The sequence below is a fragment of the Triticum aestivum genome, chromosome 7D (genome assembly GCF_018294505.1).
Source record: "Triticum aestivum cultivar Chinese Spring chromosome 7D, IWGSC CS RefSeq v2.1, whole genome shotgun sequence".
NCBI classification, from domain to species: domain Eukaryota; kingdom Viridiplantae; phylum Streptophyta; class Magnoliopsida; order Poales; family Poaceae; genus Triticum; species Triticum aestivum.
The window spans coordinates 545,190,372-545,205,189 of NC_057814.1; positions in this window are offsets into that span (position 1 = coordinate 545,190,372).

Here is a 14,818-nt window from a genome sequence, read left to right on the forward strand (position 1 = left end):
AGATCTGCATCCCGGTCCGTCTTTCTCTTACGGCTTCTGTAACAGTACGGGTCATTGTCCTGGGAAAACCCTACTTTCCACGGAATTCTGCCTTTGCCTCGTACACGTCCTCCGTGTTCATCATTCCCGAGGGCTGTTGTCAGTGCGTCTTTCTCTCTGTTGAACTTGATCAAGCCCTCTTGAGCTTGGGTCATTGCGTCAATAAGGGCTTGGGTGGGAGCAAACTTTTTCTTCCGGTGAACACACACCCCTGTCTCCGGGTCTAGCGATCCCCCATGCCCGTACCACCAGCTTTTGGCCCTTGGGTCCCATCCCTCTGTACCTAGAGGGATTCCTCGCACCCTCAGGTCCTCCTCCATCTTCTGCCACTTAGGCTCCGAAAGGCGGTATCCTCCTGGCCCCATAATATGATGGAACTTTTTCTTACTCGCATTATCCTTATTTTTTTCGATATTTCCTTGAAATGCTCCGATTTCTTTTGCCTCACAAATTCTGGCCAATCATCTTTCAGTTTCTCATGTTGTCCATTGAAATCCGGAGTCTTGCCCTTGTTGACATAGTCACGGGTTAAATTTTTCTTGAAGTTCCGGAATGCTTCGCCCATCTTCTGAAGAGCGAACTCTTTAACTAGCCTCCTCCTCTCACGTCCACCCGGAACCTCGTTACCGAATTCATCGACTTTGTTGTATTCCGGAGGTAGAATGAAATGTTCCATAAGCTTTCTCCAGCAATCCTTTTTCGTTCTCTTGTCGACAAAACTGAAACCAAGACGTGCCTTCTTTGGCTCCTTCCATTCCTGGACGGTGATTGGGACGTTGTCTCTAACAACGACTCCGCATTGGTTGATAAACTTTGAGGTGTGCTGTAGGGGCTTGCCGGTTTCACTGACAAAATCAATGGCATATGTTTCTCCTGTTTTCATCGCCTTGGATTTGCCACGCTTTGTCGTACTCGATCCGGCCGAGGGCTAAAAAAAGAAAGAGAGTCGCGCGCGTTAATACATATGTATTCACATTTCAGTAAGTTTGTATCACGAGAAGCTCAATGTATATATATACCTCGCCGGAGGTGGTTGCTACTTGCAATTCGAGATCGTCGTTTGTTGACGGTTGACCTCCGTCGACAATGTCCGTTCCTTCACCTTCTTGATCATCGACAATGTCTGTTCCACCGTCAAGGTTCAGAAAAGAAGAGACTACATCCTCTTCTTGCTCATATTCTGAGCCCGGCACATAAGGAATCTCGTTGTTTATGATGCCCAATAAGTAACGTTCAGCCTCCGGATCCCTAAGCGGCTCGGCTCTATCGTCCGCCATATGTCACTCCTGCATGTAGTAAAAATTAATTAAGTACAAAGGAATTAAAAAATAAGATTAAGGGGACATAGAGGAGGAGCAGCTACGGTTGAATGATTAAGAGCTATTAAAAAATAAAATTGATGTTTTTCCTTTTCTTTTTCCTTTTCATTTTCCTTTTCTTTTTCCTCTCTGCTCTCTCTTTCCTTTTCTTTTTCCTTTTCTTTTCCTTTCTTTTCCTTTATACAATTATTCCCAAATAAATTTCCTTTTCTTTTTCCTTTTCTTTTTCCTCTCTGCTCTCTCTTTCCTTTTCTTTTTCCTTTTCTTTTTCCTTTATACAATTATTCCCAAATAAATTTCCTTTTCTTTTTCCTCTCTGCTCTCTCTTTCCTTTTCTTTTTCCTTTTCTTTTTCCTTTTCTTTTTCTTTTTCTTTTTCCTTTTTCTTTTCCTCTCTGCTCTCTCTTTCCGTTTGATGACGGCAGGCGGTGGCGGGCGGCGGAGAACGGCAGGCGGCGGCGGGAGGCGGAGGACGGCAGGCGGGCGGCGGCGGGCGGCGGAGGCAGCGCGCAGGGGCAGGGGCAGCGGTGGCGGCGGCGCGCAGGGCAGGGCAGGGGCAGCGGTGGCGGCGGCAGCGCGCAGGGGCAGGGGCAGCGGTGGCGGCGGCGCGCAGGGGCAGGGGCAGCGGTGGCGGCGGCGGCAGCGCGCAGGGGCAGGGGTGGCGGCGGCGCGCAGGGCAGGGCAGGGGCGGCGGCAGTGCAGGGCAAGGGCGGCGGCATAGGGCAGGGGAAGTGGGGGCAGGGGAAGGGCGTCGATCGGCGTCGGGGCAGGGCGTCGGCGTCGAGAGGAGAATGGGAGGTGGGGGAAAATTTACTAAGTGCTGTATATATAGACAGAGCATTAGTCCCGGTTGGGGACACCAACCGCGACTAAAGGTACCCTTTAGTCCCGGTTGGGGACACCAACCGCGACTAAAGGTACCCTTTAGTCGCGGTTGGTGTCCCCAACCGCGACTAAAGGTTCTTTCGCGCCGCTTTCGTTCCCACGCGGAAAGAGCCTTTAGTCGCGGTTCGTGTCACGAACCGCGACTAAAGGTCCTTTTTCATATAGTTTTCATTTTAAAATCTTAAAAATACAAATAATATATCAAAAAATTCAGAAAAATAAAACTAATTCATTTTAAAATCTTAAAAATACAAATAATATATCAAAAAATTCAGAAAAATAAAACTAATTCATTTTAAAATCTTAAAAATACAAATAATATATCAAAAAATTCAGAAAAATAAAACTAATTCATTTTAAAATCTTAAAAATACAAATAATATATCAAAAAATTCAGAAAAATAAAACTAATTCATTTTAAAATCTTAAAAATACAAATAATATATCAAAAAATTCAGAAAAATAAAACTAATTCATTTTAAAATCTTAAAAATACAAATAATATATCAAAAAATTCAGAAAAATAAAACTAATTCATTTTAAAATCTTAAAAATACCAAACGGATTCGCCATCGTACGTTTTAATTCACATGATCCATTCAACAAAGTTTGGTACAATAAATTATTACACATCAATTCTTCCCTTGTGTCCCTGCTTGCTTACGATTGTGCCGTATCCATGGAGCATCCTCATCATTTAACTTAATGCTTGGGTCAGTGTTCACTTTGAAGGGCGGAATTTCACCAAACATATTATAATCTTCTGACATGTCTGTCTTGTCCTCCACTCCCACGATGTTTCTTTTCCCTGAAAGAACAATGTGGCGCTTTGGATCATCGCATGATGTACTGATCGTTTTCTTATCTTTCCGTTTCCTCGGTTTGCTACTCATGTCCTTCAAATAAAAAACCTGAGCGACATCTTTGGCAAGGACGAATGGTTCGTCAAGGTAACCAAGATTGTTGAAATCCACCATTGTCATTCCGTATTGCTCGTCCACCTTTACCCCACCTCCTGTTAGCTTGAACCATTTGCACCGGAACAAAGGGACCTTAAAGGAGGATCCATAGTCAAGTTCCCATATCTCCTCTATGTAACCATAATATGTGACCTTTTGCCCATTCTCGGTTGTTGCATCAAAGCGGACACCACTGTTTTGGTTTGTGCTCTTTTTATCTTGGGCGATGGTGTAAAATGTATTCCCATTTATATCGTACCCTTGGAAAGTCGTTATAGTCGAAGATGGTGTCTTGGCCAACATGTACAGCTGATCTCCAACATCATTGTCATTCATTAAATGTTTTCGCAACCAACTGCCGAAAGTCTCCATGTGGGCCTTTCTAATCCAGGATTCAGGCTTCCCCGGGTTGTCCGAGCGTAAAATATTCTTGTGTTGCTCGAAGTACGGAGCCACCAAGCTGGAATTTTGCAGAACTGTGTGGTGTGCTTCAGTCATAGAATGACCGTCCATACATATCGTTGATTTCCTTCCGATCGTGCCTTTTCCACTTAGTCTCCCCTCGTGCCGCGATTGAGGAATACCAATCGGCTTAAGGTCAGGAACATAGTCAATACAGAACTCAATTACCTCCTCATTTCCATAGCCCTTGACGATGCTTCCTTCTGGCCTAGCACGGTTACGAACATATTTCTTTAATACTCCCATGAACCTCTCAAAGGGGAACATATTGTGTAGAAATACAGGACCGAGAATGGAAATCTCTTCGACTAGGTGGAGCAGGAGGTGCGTCATAATATCGAAGAAGGATGGTGGGAACACCAACTCGAAACTGACAAGGCATTGGACCACATCGTTCTGTAACCGTGGTAGATCTTCTGGATTGATTACCTTCTGAGAGATTGCATTGAGGAATGCACATAGCTTCACAATGGCTACTCGAACATTTTCCGGTAGGAGCCCCCTCAAAGCAATCGGAAGCAATTGCGTCATAATCACGTGGCAGTCGTGAGACTTCAGGTTTAGGAACTTTTTGTCCGCCATGTTTATTATTCCCTTTATATTCGACGAGAAGCCAGACGGGACCTTCATACTGCTCAGGCATTCAAAAAAATGACCTTCTCTTCTTTGGTAAGAGCGTAGCTGGCACGACCTTGAAACCATTCCGGATGCCGGTCATCTGGGTCTTTCAAAAGTTGCTGGTCCTGCCGTGCTTCCTTTGTATCATTTGTCTTCCCATACACGCCCAAGAAGCTTAGCAGGTTCACGCAAATATTCTTCGTAACATGCATCACGTCGATTGCAGAGCGGACATCTAGGACTTTCCAATATTCTAGCTCCCAAAATATAGATTTCTTCTTCCACATGGGTGCGTGCCCGTCAACTCCCCGCGGAACTGATTGTCCGCCAGGACCCTTTCCAAAGATGACTTTCAAATCCTTGACCATATCAAATATCTCAGCACCAGTACGTTCCGCAGGCTTCGGCCGGTGATCTGCCTTGCCGTTGAAATGCTTGCCTTTCTTTCTTACGTTATGATTTCGGGGAAGAAATCGACGATGACCCAGGTACACGTTCTTCTTACAATTACCCAAACGTACACTTTCAGTCTCATGTAAGCAGTGCGTGCATGCATTGTATCCCTTATTTGTCTGTCCCGAAAGGTTACTGAGAGCAGGCCAATCGTTGATGGTTACAAAAAGCAACGCTCGTAGGTCAAATTCCTCTTCTTTGTGCTCATCCCAGACACGTACACCAGGTCTGCCCCACAACTGTAAAAGTTCATCAACTAATGGCCTTAGGTACACATCGATGTCGTTCCCGGGTTGCTTTGGACCTTGGATGAGCACTGGCATCATAATGAACTTCCGCTTCATGCACAACCAAGGAGGAAGGTTGTAGATGCATAGAGTCACGGGCCAGGTGCTATGGCTGGAGCTCTGCTCGCCAAAAGGATTCATGCCATCAGTACTTAGACCAAATCTTATGTTCCTTGCGTCAGCTGCAAAATCTTTGAACACTCTGTCGATCTTTCTCCATTGCGTTCCATCAGCGGTGTGTCTCAACTCCCCGTCGGACTTACGGTCCTCTTTGTGCCATCGCAACGACTTGGCATGCTTTTTGTTCCTGAACAGACGTTTCAACCGTGGTATTATAGGAGCATACCACATCACCTTCGCAGGAACCCTCTTCCTGGGTTTCTCGCCCTCAACATCGTCACCAGGGTCATCGCCTCTGATCTTATAATGCAATGCAGTGCATACAGGGCATTCATTCAAATTCTCGTATTGACCGTGGTAGAGGATGCAGTCGTTAATGCATGCATGTATCTTCAGAACCTCTAAACCTAGAGGGCAGACAACCTTCTTTGCTTCGTACGTACTGGCGGGCAACTCGTTATTCTTCGGAAACATATTCTTCAACATTTTCAGCAAATTTTCAAATGATGAGTCAGCTACACCTTCCTGTGCCTTCCATTTTAGCAAATCCAGTGTGCAGCCCAGCTTTTTCAGACTATTATCGCATCCTGGGTACAACGACTTTTTGTGATCCTCTAACATGCGATCCAAATTCTCCCTCTCCTTGTCAGTTTCGCAGCGTCTCCGTGCATCAGCAATGGTCCGACCAAGATCATCAGCGGGCTCATCATGTGCCTCTTCTTCACCTTCACCTAACCCTTCCCCACCTTCAGCATCATCCTCCATGAAAGTATCACCGAAATGATCATGATAGTTGTCATCGATATCATCCCCTTCTTCATCTTCTTCCATTCTAACCCCTCTTTCTCCATGCTTGGTCCAACAATTATAGCTTCGCATGAAACCGTGCCGAAGCAGGTGCATGTGAACGTCTCTTGAGGAGGAGTAACCCTTCTGATTCTTACAGACAGCACATGGACAGATAATAAAACCTCGCTGCTTGTTCGCATTTGCCACTACGAGGAAATCTTTCAAACCCGTAGTGAACTCGCCGGAGAGTCGGGGACCGTACATCCATTGCCGATTCATCTGCATTATTATTATATAAAGTATATAATTAACCATCATGCATTTGTTAAACTAACTAGCTAGAAATAATACAAATTAAACAATGAACTACACACATGCATATTTTATCAATGACACATGAAAGGTTCAAGTTGCTAACCGCGATCGCGGAGGAAAAATAAATGAGAAAGCTCAAGTGTGGCTCGGACACTTCATATCATGTTTGTTTCATGCTCTCGGGCATTTCATCGAACACCTTGTGTGCATAGGAGGAACCAAAAGCAAACCCACCACCCCCCTTCTGAATTGTGGCTAAGTGAAGTGAGCTGAGTCCTATATATAGGGATGGGCCTTTAGTCCCGGTTGGCCTGGCCAACCGCAACTAAAGGCCTTCGGGCCAGCCTGAGGACCTTTAGTCCCGGTTGGCCAGGCCAACCGGGACTAAAGCCCCTCCCGTCCGCCAGCTGTCGACCGAGCGCGCTGGGCCCAGATAGTTGGTCGCGGGTCTCCTCCCGAACCGCGACTAAAGACCCCTTTGGTCGCGGTTCGATTATTTTAGGGACTAATGGGGGCGTATGGAAGCCTCTGTTTCTACTAGTGAGAGTATACACATCATGCTGCTCTTTGTGTATATTTAGGAAAATAGTGTGCTTTTGTAGAAAATAATGTAGTGTGTTGTTTGTAAATGTATGAATATTATATGTTCCCACAATTGTATGGCTTCTGAATTGGTAATGGCCGTATGATTATGCATAAAGATTTTTTATTTTGCGTGAGGTAATGGCACATGTGAAAGAAATTATTCATATTTTATGGAAAATATACTATCGTGATCTTGAATAGATTCAAATATTACTTGCGTGTATGGTTACATGCACAACCTATTTTGTTTAAATAACAGACTTCCAGGAGCTTAATACAAAGAATATGAATTCATAATTACCTATTATTCTACACATAACTAATATTTTTTAAAATTATTCTACAAAGCTACTATCTAAATAACTAGCCCGTGCAATTGCACGGGTTGACGACTAGTCATTATTAACTTTGCATCTTTTGGCTTCAATATTATGAATATGTGTATCACTACGGTTGAGATCCAACAAACCATTTTCATTGGGTGTATGACCATAGAAGGTTTTATTCATGTAAACAGAATAACAATTATTCTCTAACTTAAATGAATAACCGTATTGCAATAAACATGATCAAATCATATTCATGCTCAACGCAAACACCAAATAACATTTATTTAGGTTCAGCACTAGTCCCGAAAGTATAGGGAGTGTGCGATGATGATCATATCAATCTTGGAACTACTTCCAACACGCATCGTCACTTCACCCTTAACTAGTTTCTGTTCATTCTGCAACTCCCATTTCGAGTTACTACTTTTAGCGGCTGAACTAGTATCAAATACCGAGGGGTTGTTATAAACACTAGTAAAGTGCACATCAATAATATGTATATCAAATATATTTTTGTTCACTTTGCCATCCTTCTTATCCATCAATTACTTGGGGTAGTTTCGCTTCCAGTGACCAGTCCCTTTGCAGCAGAAGCACTTAGTTTCAGGCTTAGGTCCAGACTTGGGATTCTTCACTTGAGCAGCAACTTGCTTGCCGTTCTTCTTGAAGTTCCCTTTCTTCCCTTTGCCCCTTTACTTGAAACTAGTGGTCTTGTTAACCATCAACAATTGATGCTCTTTCTTGATTTCTACCTTCGTCAATTTCTGCATCACGAAAGGGAAACATAAAGTGTTGATGGTTAACAAGACCACTAGTTTCAAGAAAAGGGCAAAGGGAAGAAGGGGAACTTCAAGAAGAACGACAAGCAAGTTGCTGCTCAAGTGAAGAAGCCCAAGTCTGGACCTAAGCCTGAGACTAAGTGCTTCTACTGCAAAGGGACTAGTCACTAGAAGCGGAACTGCCCCAAGTATTTTGCGGATAAGAAGGATGGCAAAGTGAACAAAGGTATATTTGATATACATGTTATTGATGTGTACTTTACTAGTGTTTATAGCAACCCCGCGGTATTTGATACTAGTTCAGTTGCTAAGATTAGTAACTCGAAACGGGAGTTGCAGAATGAACAGAGACTAGTTAAGGGTGAAGTGATGATGTGTGTTGGAAGTGGTTCCAAGATTGATATGATCATCATCGCACACTCCCTATACTTTCGGGATTAGTGTTGAACCTAAATAAGTGTTATTTGGTGTATGCGTTGAGCATGAATATGATTTGATCATGTTTATTGCAATACGGTTATTCATTTAATATAGAGAATAATTGTTGTTCTGTTTACATGAATAAAACCTTATATGGTTACACACCCAATGAAAATGGTTCGTTGGATCTCGATCATAGTGATACACATATTCATAATATTGAAACCAAAAGATGCAAAGTTAATTATGATAGTGCAACTTATTTGTGGCACTGCCGTTTAGGTCATATTGGTGTAAAGCGCATGAAGAAACTCCATGCTGATGGGCTTTTGGAATCACTTGATGCTTGCGAACCACGCCTTATGGGCAAGATGACTAAGACTCCGTTCTCCGGAACAATGGAGCGAGCAACTGACTTATTGGAAATAATACATACTGATGTATGCGATCCGATGAGTGTTGAGGCTCGCGGCAGGTATCGTTATTTTCTGACCTTCACAGATGATTTGAGTAGATATGGGTATATCTACTTGATGAAACATAAGTCTGAAACATTTGAAAAGTTCAAAGAATTTCAGAGTGAAGTGGAAAATCATCGTGACAAGAAAATAAGGTTTCTACGATCTGATCGCGGAGACAAATATTTGAGTTACAAGTTTGGTCTTCAAATTAAAACAATGTGGAATAGTTTCACAAACTCATGCCACCTGGAACACCACAGCATAATGGTGTGTCCGAACGTCATAACCGTACTTTATTGGATATAGTGCAATCTATGATGTCTCTTACCGATTTACCACTATCGTTCTAGGGTTATGCATTAGAGACAGTTGCATTCACATTAAATAGGGCACCGTCTAATCCGTTGAGACGACACCGTATGAACTATGGTTTGGCAAGAAACCTAAGCTGTCGTTTCTTAAAGTTTGGGGTTGCGATGCTTATGTGAAAAACTTTCATCCTCATAAGCTCAAACCCAAATCGGAAAAGTAAATCTTCATAGGATACCCAAAAGAAACTGTTGGTACACCTTCTATCACAGATCCGAAGGCAAGATATTCGTTGCTAAGAATGGATCCTTTCTAGAGAAGGAGTTTCTCTCAAAAGAAGTGAGTGGGAGGAAAGTAGAACTTGATGAGGTAACTGTATCTGCTCCCTTATTGGAAAGTAGTTCATCACAGAAATCTGTTCCTGTGACTACTACACCAATTAGTGAGGAAGCTAATGATGATGATCATGTAACTTCAGATCAAGTTACTACCGAACCTCGTAGGTAAACCAGAGTGAGATCCGCACCAGAGTGGTACGGTAATCCTGTTCTGGAGGTCATGTTACTTGACCATGACGAACCTACAAACTATGAGGAAGCGATGGTGAGCCCAGATTCCGCAAAATGGCTTGAGGCCATGAAATCTGAGATGGGATCCATGTATGAGAACAAAGTGTGGACTTTGGTTGACTTGCCCGATGATCGGCAGACCATCGAGAATAAATGGATCTTCAAGAGGAAGACGGACACTGATAGTAGTGTTACTATCTATAAAGCTAGAATTGTCGCAAAAAGTTTTTTGACAAGTTCAAGGTGTTGACTACGATGAGAGTTTCTCACTCGTATCTATGCTTAAGTCTGTCCGAATCATGTTAGCAATTGCCACATTTTATGAAATCTGGCAAATGGATAAACAAAACTGCATTCCTTAATGGATTTATTAAAGAAGAGTTGTATATGATGCAACCAAAAGGTTTTGTCAATCCTAAAGGTGCTAACAAAATATGCAAGCTCCAGCGATCCATCTATGGACTGGTGCAAGCATCTCGGAGTTGGAATATACACTTTGATAAGTTGATCAAAGGATATAGTTTTATACAGACTTGCGGTGAAGCCTGTATTTACAAGAAAGTGAGTGGGAGCACTACAGCATTTCTGATAAGTATATGTGAATGACATATTGTTGATCGGAAATAATGTAGAATTATTCTGCAAAGCATAAAGGAGTGTTTGAAAGGAGTTTTTCAAAGAAAGACCTTGGTGAATCTGCTTACATATTGAGCATCAAGATCTATAGAGATAGATCAAGACGCTTGATAAGTTTTTTCAATGAGTACATACCTTGACAAGTTTTTGAAGTAGTTCAAAATGGAACAGTCAAAGAAAGAGTTCTTGCCTGTGTTACAAGGTGTGAAATTGAGTAAGACTCAAAGCCCGACCATGGCAGAAGATAGAAAGAGAATGAAAGTCATTCCCTATGCCTCAGCCATAGGTTCTATAAAGTATGCCATGCTATGTACCAGATCTATTGTATACCCTACACTGATTTTGGCAAGGGAGTACAATAGTGATCTAGGAGTAGATCACTGGACAGCGGTTAAAATTATCCTTAGTGGAATAAGGATATGTTTCTCGATTATGGAGGTGACAAAAGGTTCGTCGTAAAAGGGTTACGTCGATACAAGTTTTGGCACTGATCCAGATGACTCTAAGTCTTCATCTGGATACATATTGAAAGTGGGAGCAATTAGCTAAAGTAGCTCCGTGCAAAGCATTGTAGACATAGAAATTTGCAAAATACATACGGATCTGAATATGGCAGGCCCGTTGACTAAACTTCTCTCACAAGCAAAACATGATCACACCTTAGTACTCTTTGGGTGTTAATCACATAGCGATGTGAACTAGATTATTGACTCTAGTAAACCCTTTGGGTGTTGGTCACATGACGATGTGAACTATGGGTGTTAATCACATGGTGATGTGAACTATTGATGTTAAATCACATGGCGATGTGATCTAGATTATTGACTCTAGTGCAAGTGGGAGACTGAAGGAAATATGCCCTAGAGGCAATAATAAAGTTATTATTTATTTCCTTATTTCATGATAAATGTTTATTATTCATGCTAGAATTGTATTAACCGGAAAGATAATACTTGTGTGAATACATAAACAAACAGAGTGTCACTAGTATGCCTCTACTCGACTAGCTCGTTGATCAAAGATGGTTATGTTTCCTAGCCATAGACATGAGTTGTCATTTGATTAACGGGATCACATCATTAGGAGAATGATGTGATTGACTTGACCCATTCCGTTAACTTAGCACTTGATCGTTTAGTATTCTGCTATTGCTTTCTTCATGACTTATACATGTTCCTATGACTATGAGATTATGCAACTCCCGTTTACCGGAGGAACACTTTGTGTGCTACCAAACATCACAACGTAACTGGATGATTATAAAGGTGCTCTACAGGTGTCTCCGAAGGTACTTGTTGGGTTGGCGTATTTCGAGATTAGGGTTTGTCACTCCGATTGTCGGAGAGGTATCTCTGGGCCCACTCAGTGATGCACATCACTATAAGCCTTGCAAGCATTGTAACTAATGAGTTAGTTGCGGGATGATGTATTACGGAACGAGTAAAGAGACTTGACGGTAACGAGATTGAACTAGGTATTGAGATACCGACGATCGAATCTCGCGCAAGTAACATACCGATGACAAAGGGAACAACGTATGTTGTTATGCGGTTTGACCGATAAAGATCTTCGTAGAATATGTGGGAGCCAATATGAGCATCCAGGTTCCGCTATTGGTTATTGATCGGAGACGTGTCTCGGTCATGTCTACATTGTTCTCGAACCCGTAGGGTACGCACGCTTAAAGTTCGATGACGGTTATATTATGAGTTTATGTGTTTTGATGTACCGAAGGTAGTTCGGAGTCCCGGATGAGATCGGAAACATGACGAGGAGTCTCGAAATGGTCGAGACATAAAGATCGATATATTGGACGACTATATTCGGACATCAGAAAGGCTCCGAGTGATTCGGGTATTTTTCGGAGTATCGGAGAGTTACGGGAATTCGCCGGGGAGTATATGGGCCTTATTGGGCTTTAGGGGAAAGAGAGAGGAGAGGCTGGGCGCCCCCCAAGGCCTAGTCCGAATTGGACTAGGGGGAGGGGCTGCGCCCCCTCCTTCCTTCTCTTCTCTCTCCCCTTTCCTTGACTCCTACTCCTACTACTTGGAAGGGGGGGAATCCTACTCCCGGTAGGAGTAGGACTCCTCTTAGGGCGCGCCATAGAGAGGGCCGGCCCTCAATCAATATAAGTGATATGATATGGCCATCATCATCTTGTGCTTGTGATCTCCATCTCCGAAGCACCGTCATGATCACCATCGTCTCCGGCGCGACACCTTTCTCCATCATAGCATCATTGTCGTCTCGCCAACTATTGCTTCTACGACTATCGCTACCGCTTAGTGATAAATTAAAGCAATTACAGGGCGATTGCATTGCATACAATAAAGCGACAACCATATGGCTCCTGCCAGTTGACGATAACTCCGTTACAAAACATGATCATCTCATACAATAAAATATAGCATTATGTCTTGACCATATCACATCACAACATGCCCTGCAAAAACAAGTTAGACGTCCTCTACTTTGTTGTTGCAAGTTTTACGTGGCTGCTACGGGCTGAGCAAGAACCGTTCTTACCTACGCATCAAAACCACAACGATAGTTTGTCAAGTTAGTGATGTTTTAACCTTCTCAAGGACCGAGCGTAGCCACACTCGGTTCAACTAAAGTTGGAGAAACTGAGACCCGCCAGCCACCTGTGTGCAAAGGATGTCGGGAGAACCAGTCTCGCGTAAGCGTACGCGTAATGTCGGTCCGGGCCGCTTCATCCAACAATACCGCCGAACCAAAGTATGACATGCTGGTAAGCAGTATGACTTGTATCGCCCACAACTCACTTGTGTTCTACTCGTGCTTATAACATCTACGCATAAATCTGGCTCAGATGCCACTGTTGGGGAACGTAGTAATTTCAAAAAAAAATCATACGCACACGCAAGATCATGGTGATGCATAGCAACGAGAGGGGAGAGTGTGTCCACGTACCCTCGTAGACCGAAAGCGGAAGCGTTATGACAACGCGGTTGATGTAGTCGTACGTCTTCACGATCTGACCAATCCAAGTATCGAACGCACGGCACCTCCGAGTTCAGCACACGTTCAGCTCGATGACGTCCCACGAACTCCGATCCAGCAGAGTTTTGCAGGAGAGTTCCGTTAGCACGACAGCGTGATGACGGTGTTGATGATGCTACCGACGCAGGGCTTCACCTAAGCACCGCTACGATATTACCGAGGTGGAATATGGTTGAGGGGGCACCGCACACGGCTAAGAGATAAATGATCAATTGTTGTGTCTCCAAGGGGTGCCCCCCTCCCCGTATATAAAAGAGTGGAGGAGGGGGAGAGCCGGACCTCTCTATGGCGCGCCCTAGGGGAGTCCTACTCCCACCGGGAGTAGGATTCCCCCTTTCCTAGTAGAACTAGGAGCCCTTCCAAGTAGTAGGAGTAGGAGAGAAGGAAAGGGAAAAGAGAAGAGAAGGAAGGAGGGGGCGCCGCCCCTCCCCCTAGTCCAATTCGGACTAAGCCTTGTGGGGCGCGCAGCCTCCCCTCTCTCTTTCCCTAAAGCCCAATAAGGCCCATATACTCCCCGGCGAATTCCCGTAACTCTCCGGTACTCCAAAAAATACCCGAATCACTCGGAACCTTTCCGATGTCCGAATATAATCGTCCAATATATCGATCTTTACGTCTCGACCATTTTGAGACTCCTCGTCATGTCCCCGATCTCATACAGGACTCCGAACTACCTTCGGTACATCAAACCACATAAACTCATAATACAAATCGTCGCCGAACGTTAAGCGTGCAGACCCTACGGGTTCGAGAACTATGTGGACATGACCGAGACACGTCTCCGGTCAATAACCAATAGCGGAACCCGGATGCTCATATTGGCTACTACATATTCTACAAAGATCTTTATCGGTCAAACCGCATAACAACATACGTTGTTCCCTTTGTCATCGGTATGTTACTTGCCCGAGATTTGATCGTCGGTATCTCAATACCTAGTTCAATCTCGTTACCGGCAAGTCTCTTTACTCGTTACGTAATGCATCATCCCGCAACTAACTCATTAGTCACATTGCTTGCAAGGCTTATAGTGATGTGCATTACCGAGAGGGCCCAGAGATACCTCTCCGACAATCGGAGTGACAAATCCTAATCTCGAAATACGCCAACTCAACAAAGACCTTCGGAGACACCTGTAGAGCACCTTTATAATCACCCAGTTACGTTGTGACGTTTGGTAGCACACAAAGTGTTCCTCCGGTAAACGGGAGTTGCATAATCTCATAGTCATAGGAACATGTATAAGTCATGAAGAAAGCAATAGCAACATACTAAACGATCAAGTGCTAAGCTAACGGAATGGGTCAAGTCAATCACATCATTCTCCTAATGATGTGATCCCGTTTATCAAATGACAACTCATGTCTATGGCTAGGAAACATAACCATCTTTGATTCAACGAGCTAGTCAAGTAGAGGCATACTAGTGACACTCTGTTTTGTCTATGTATTCACACATGTA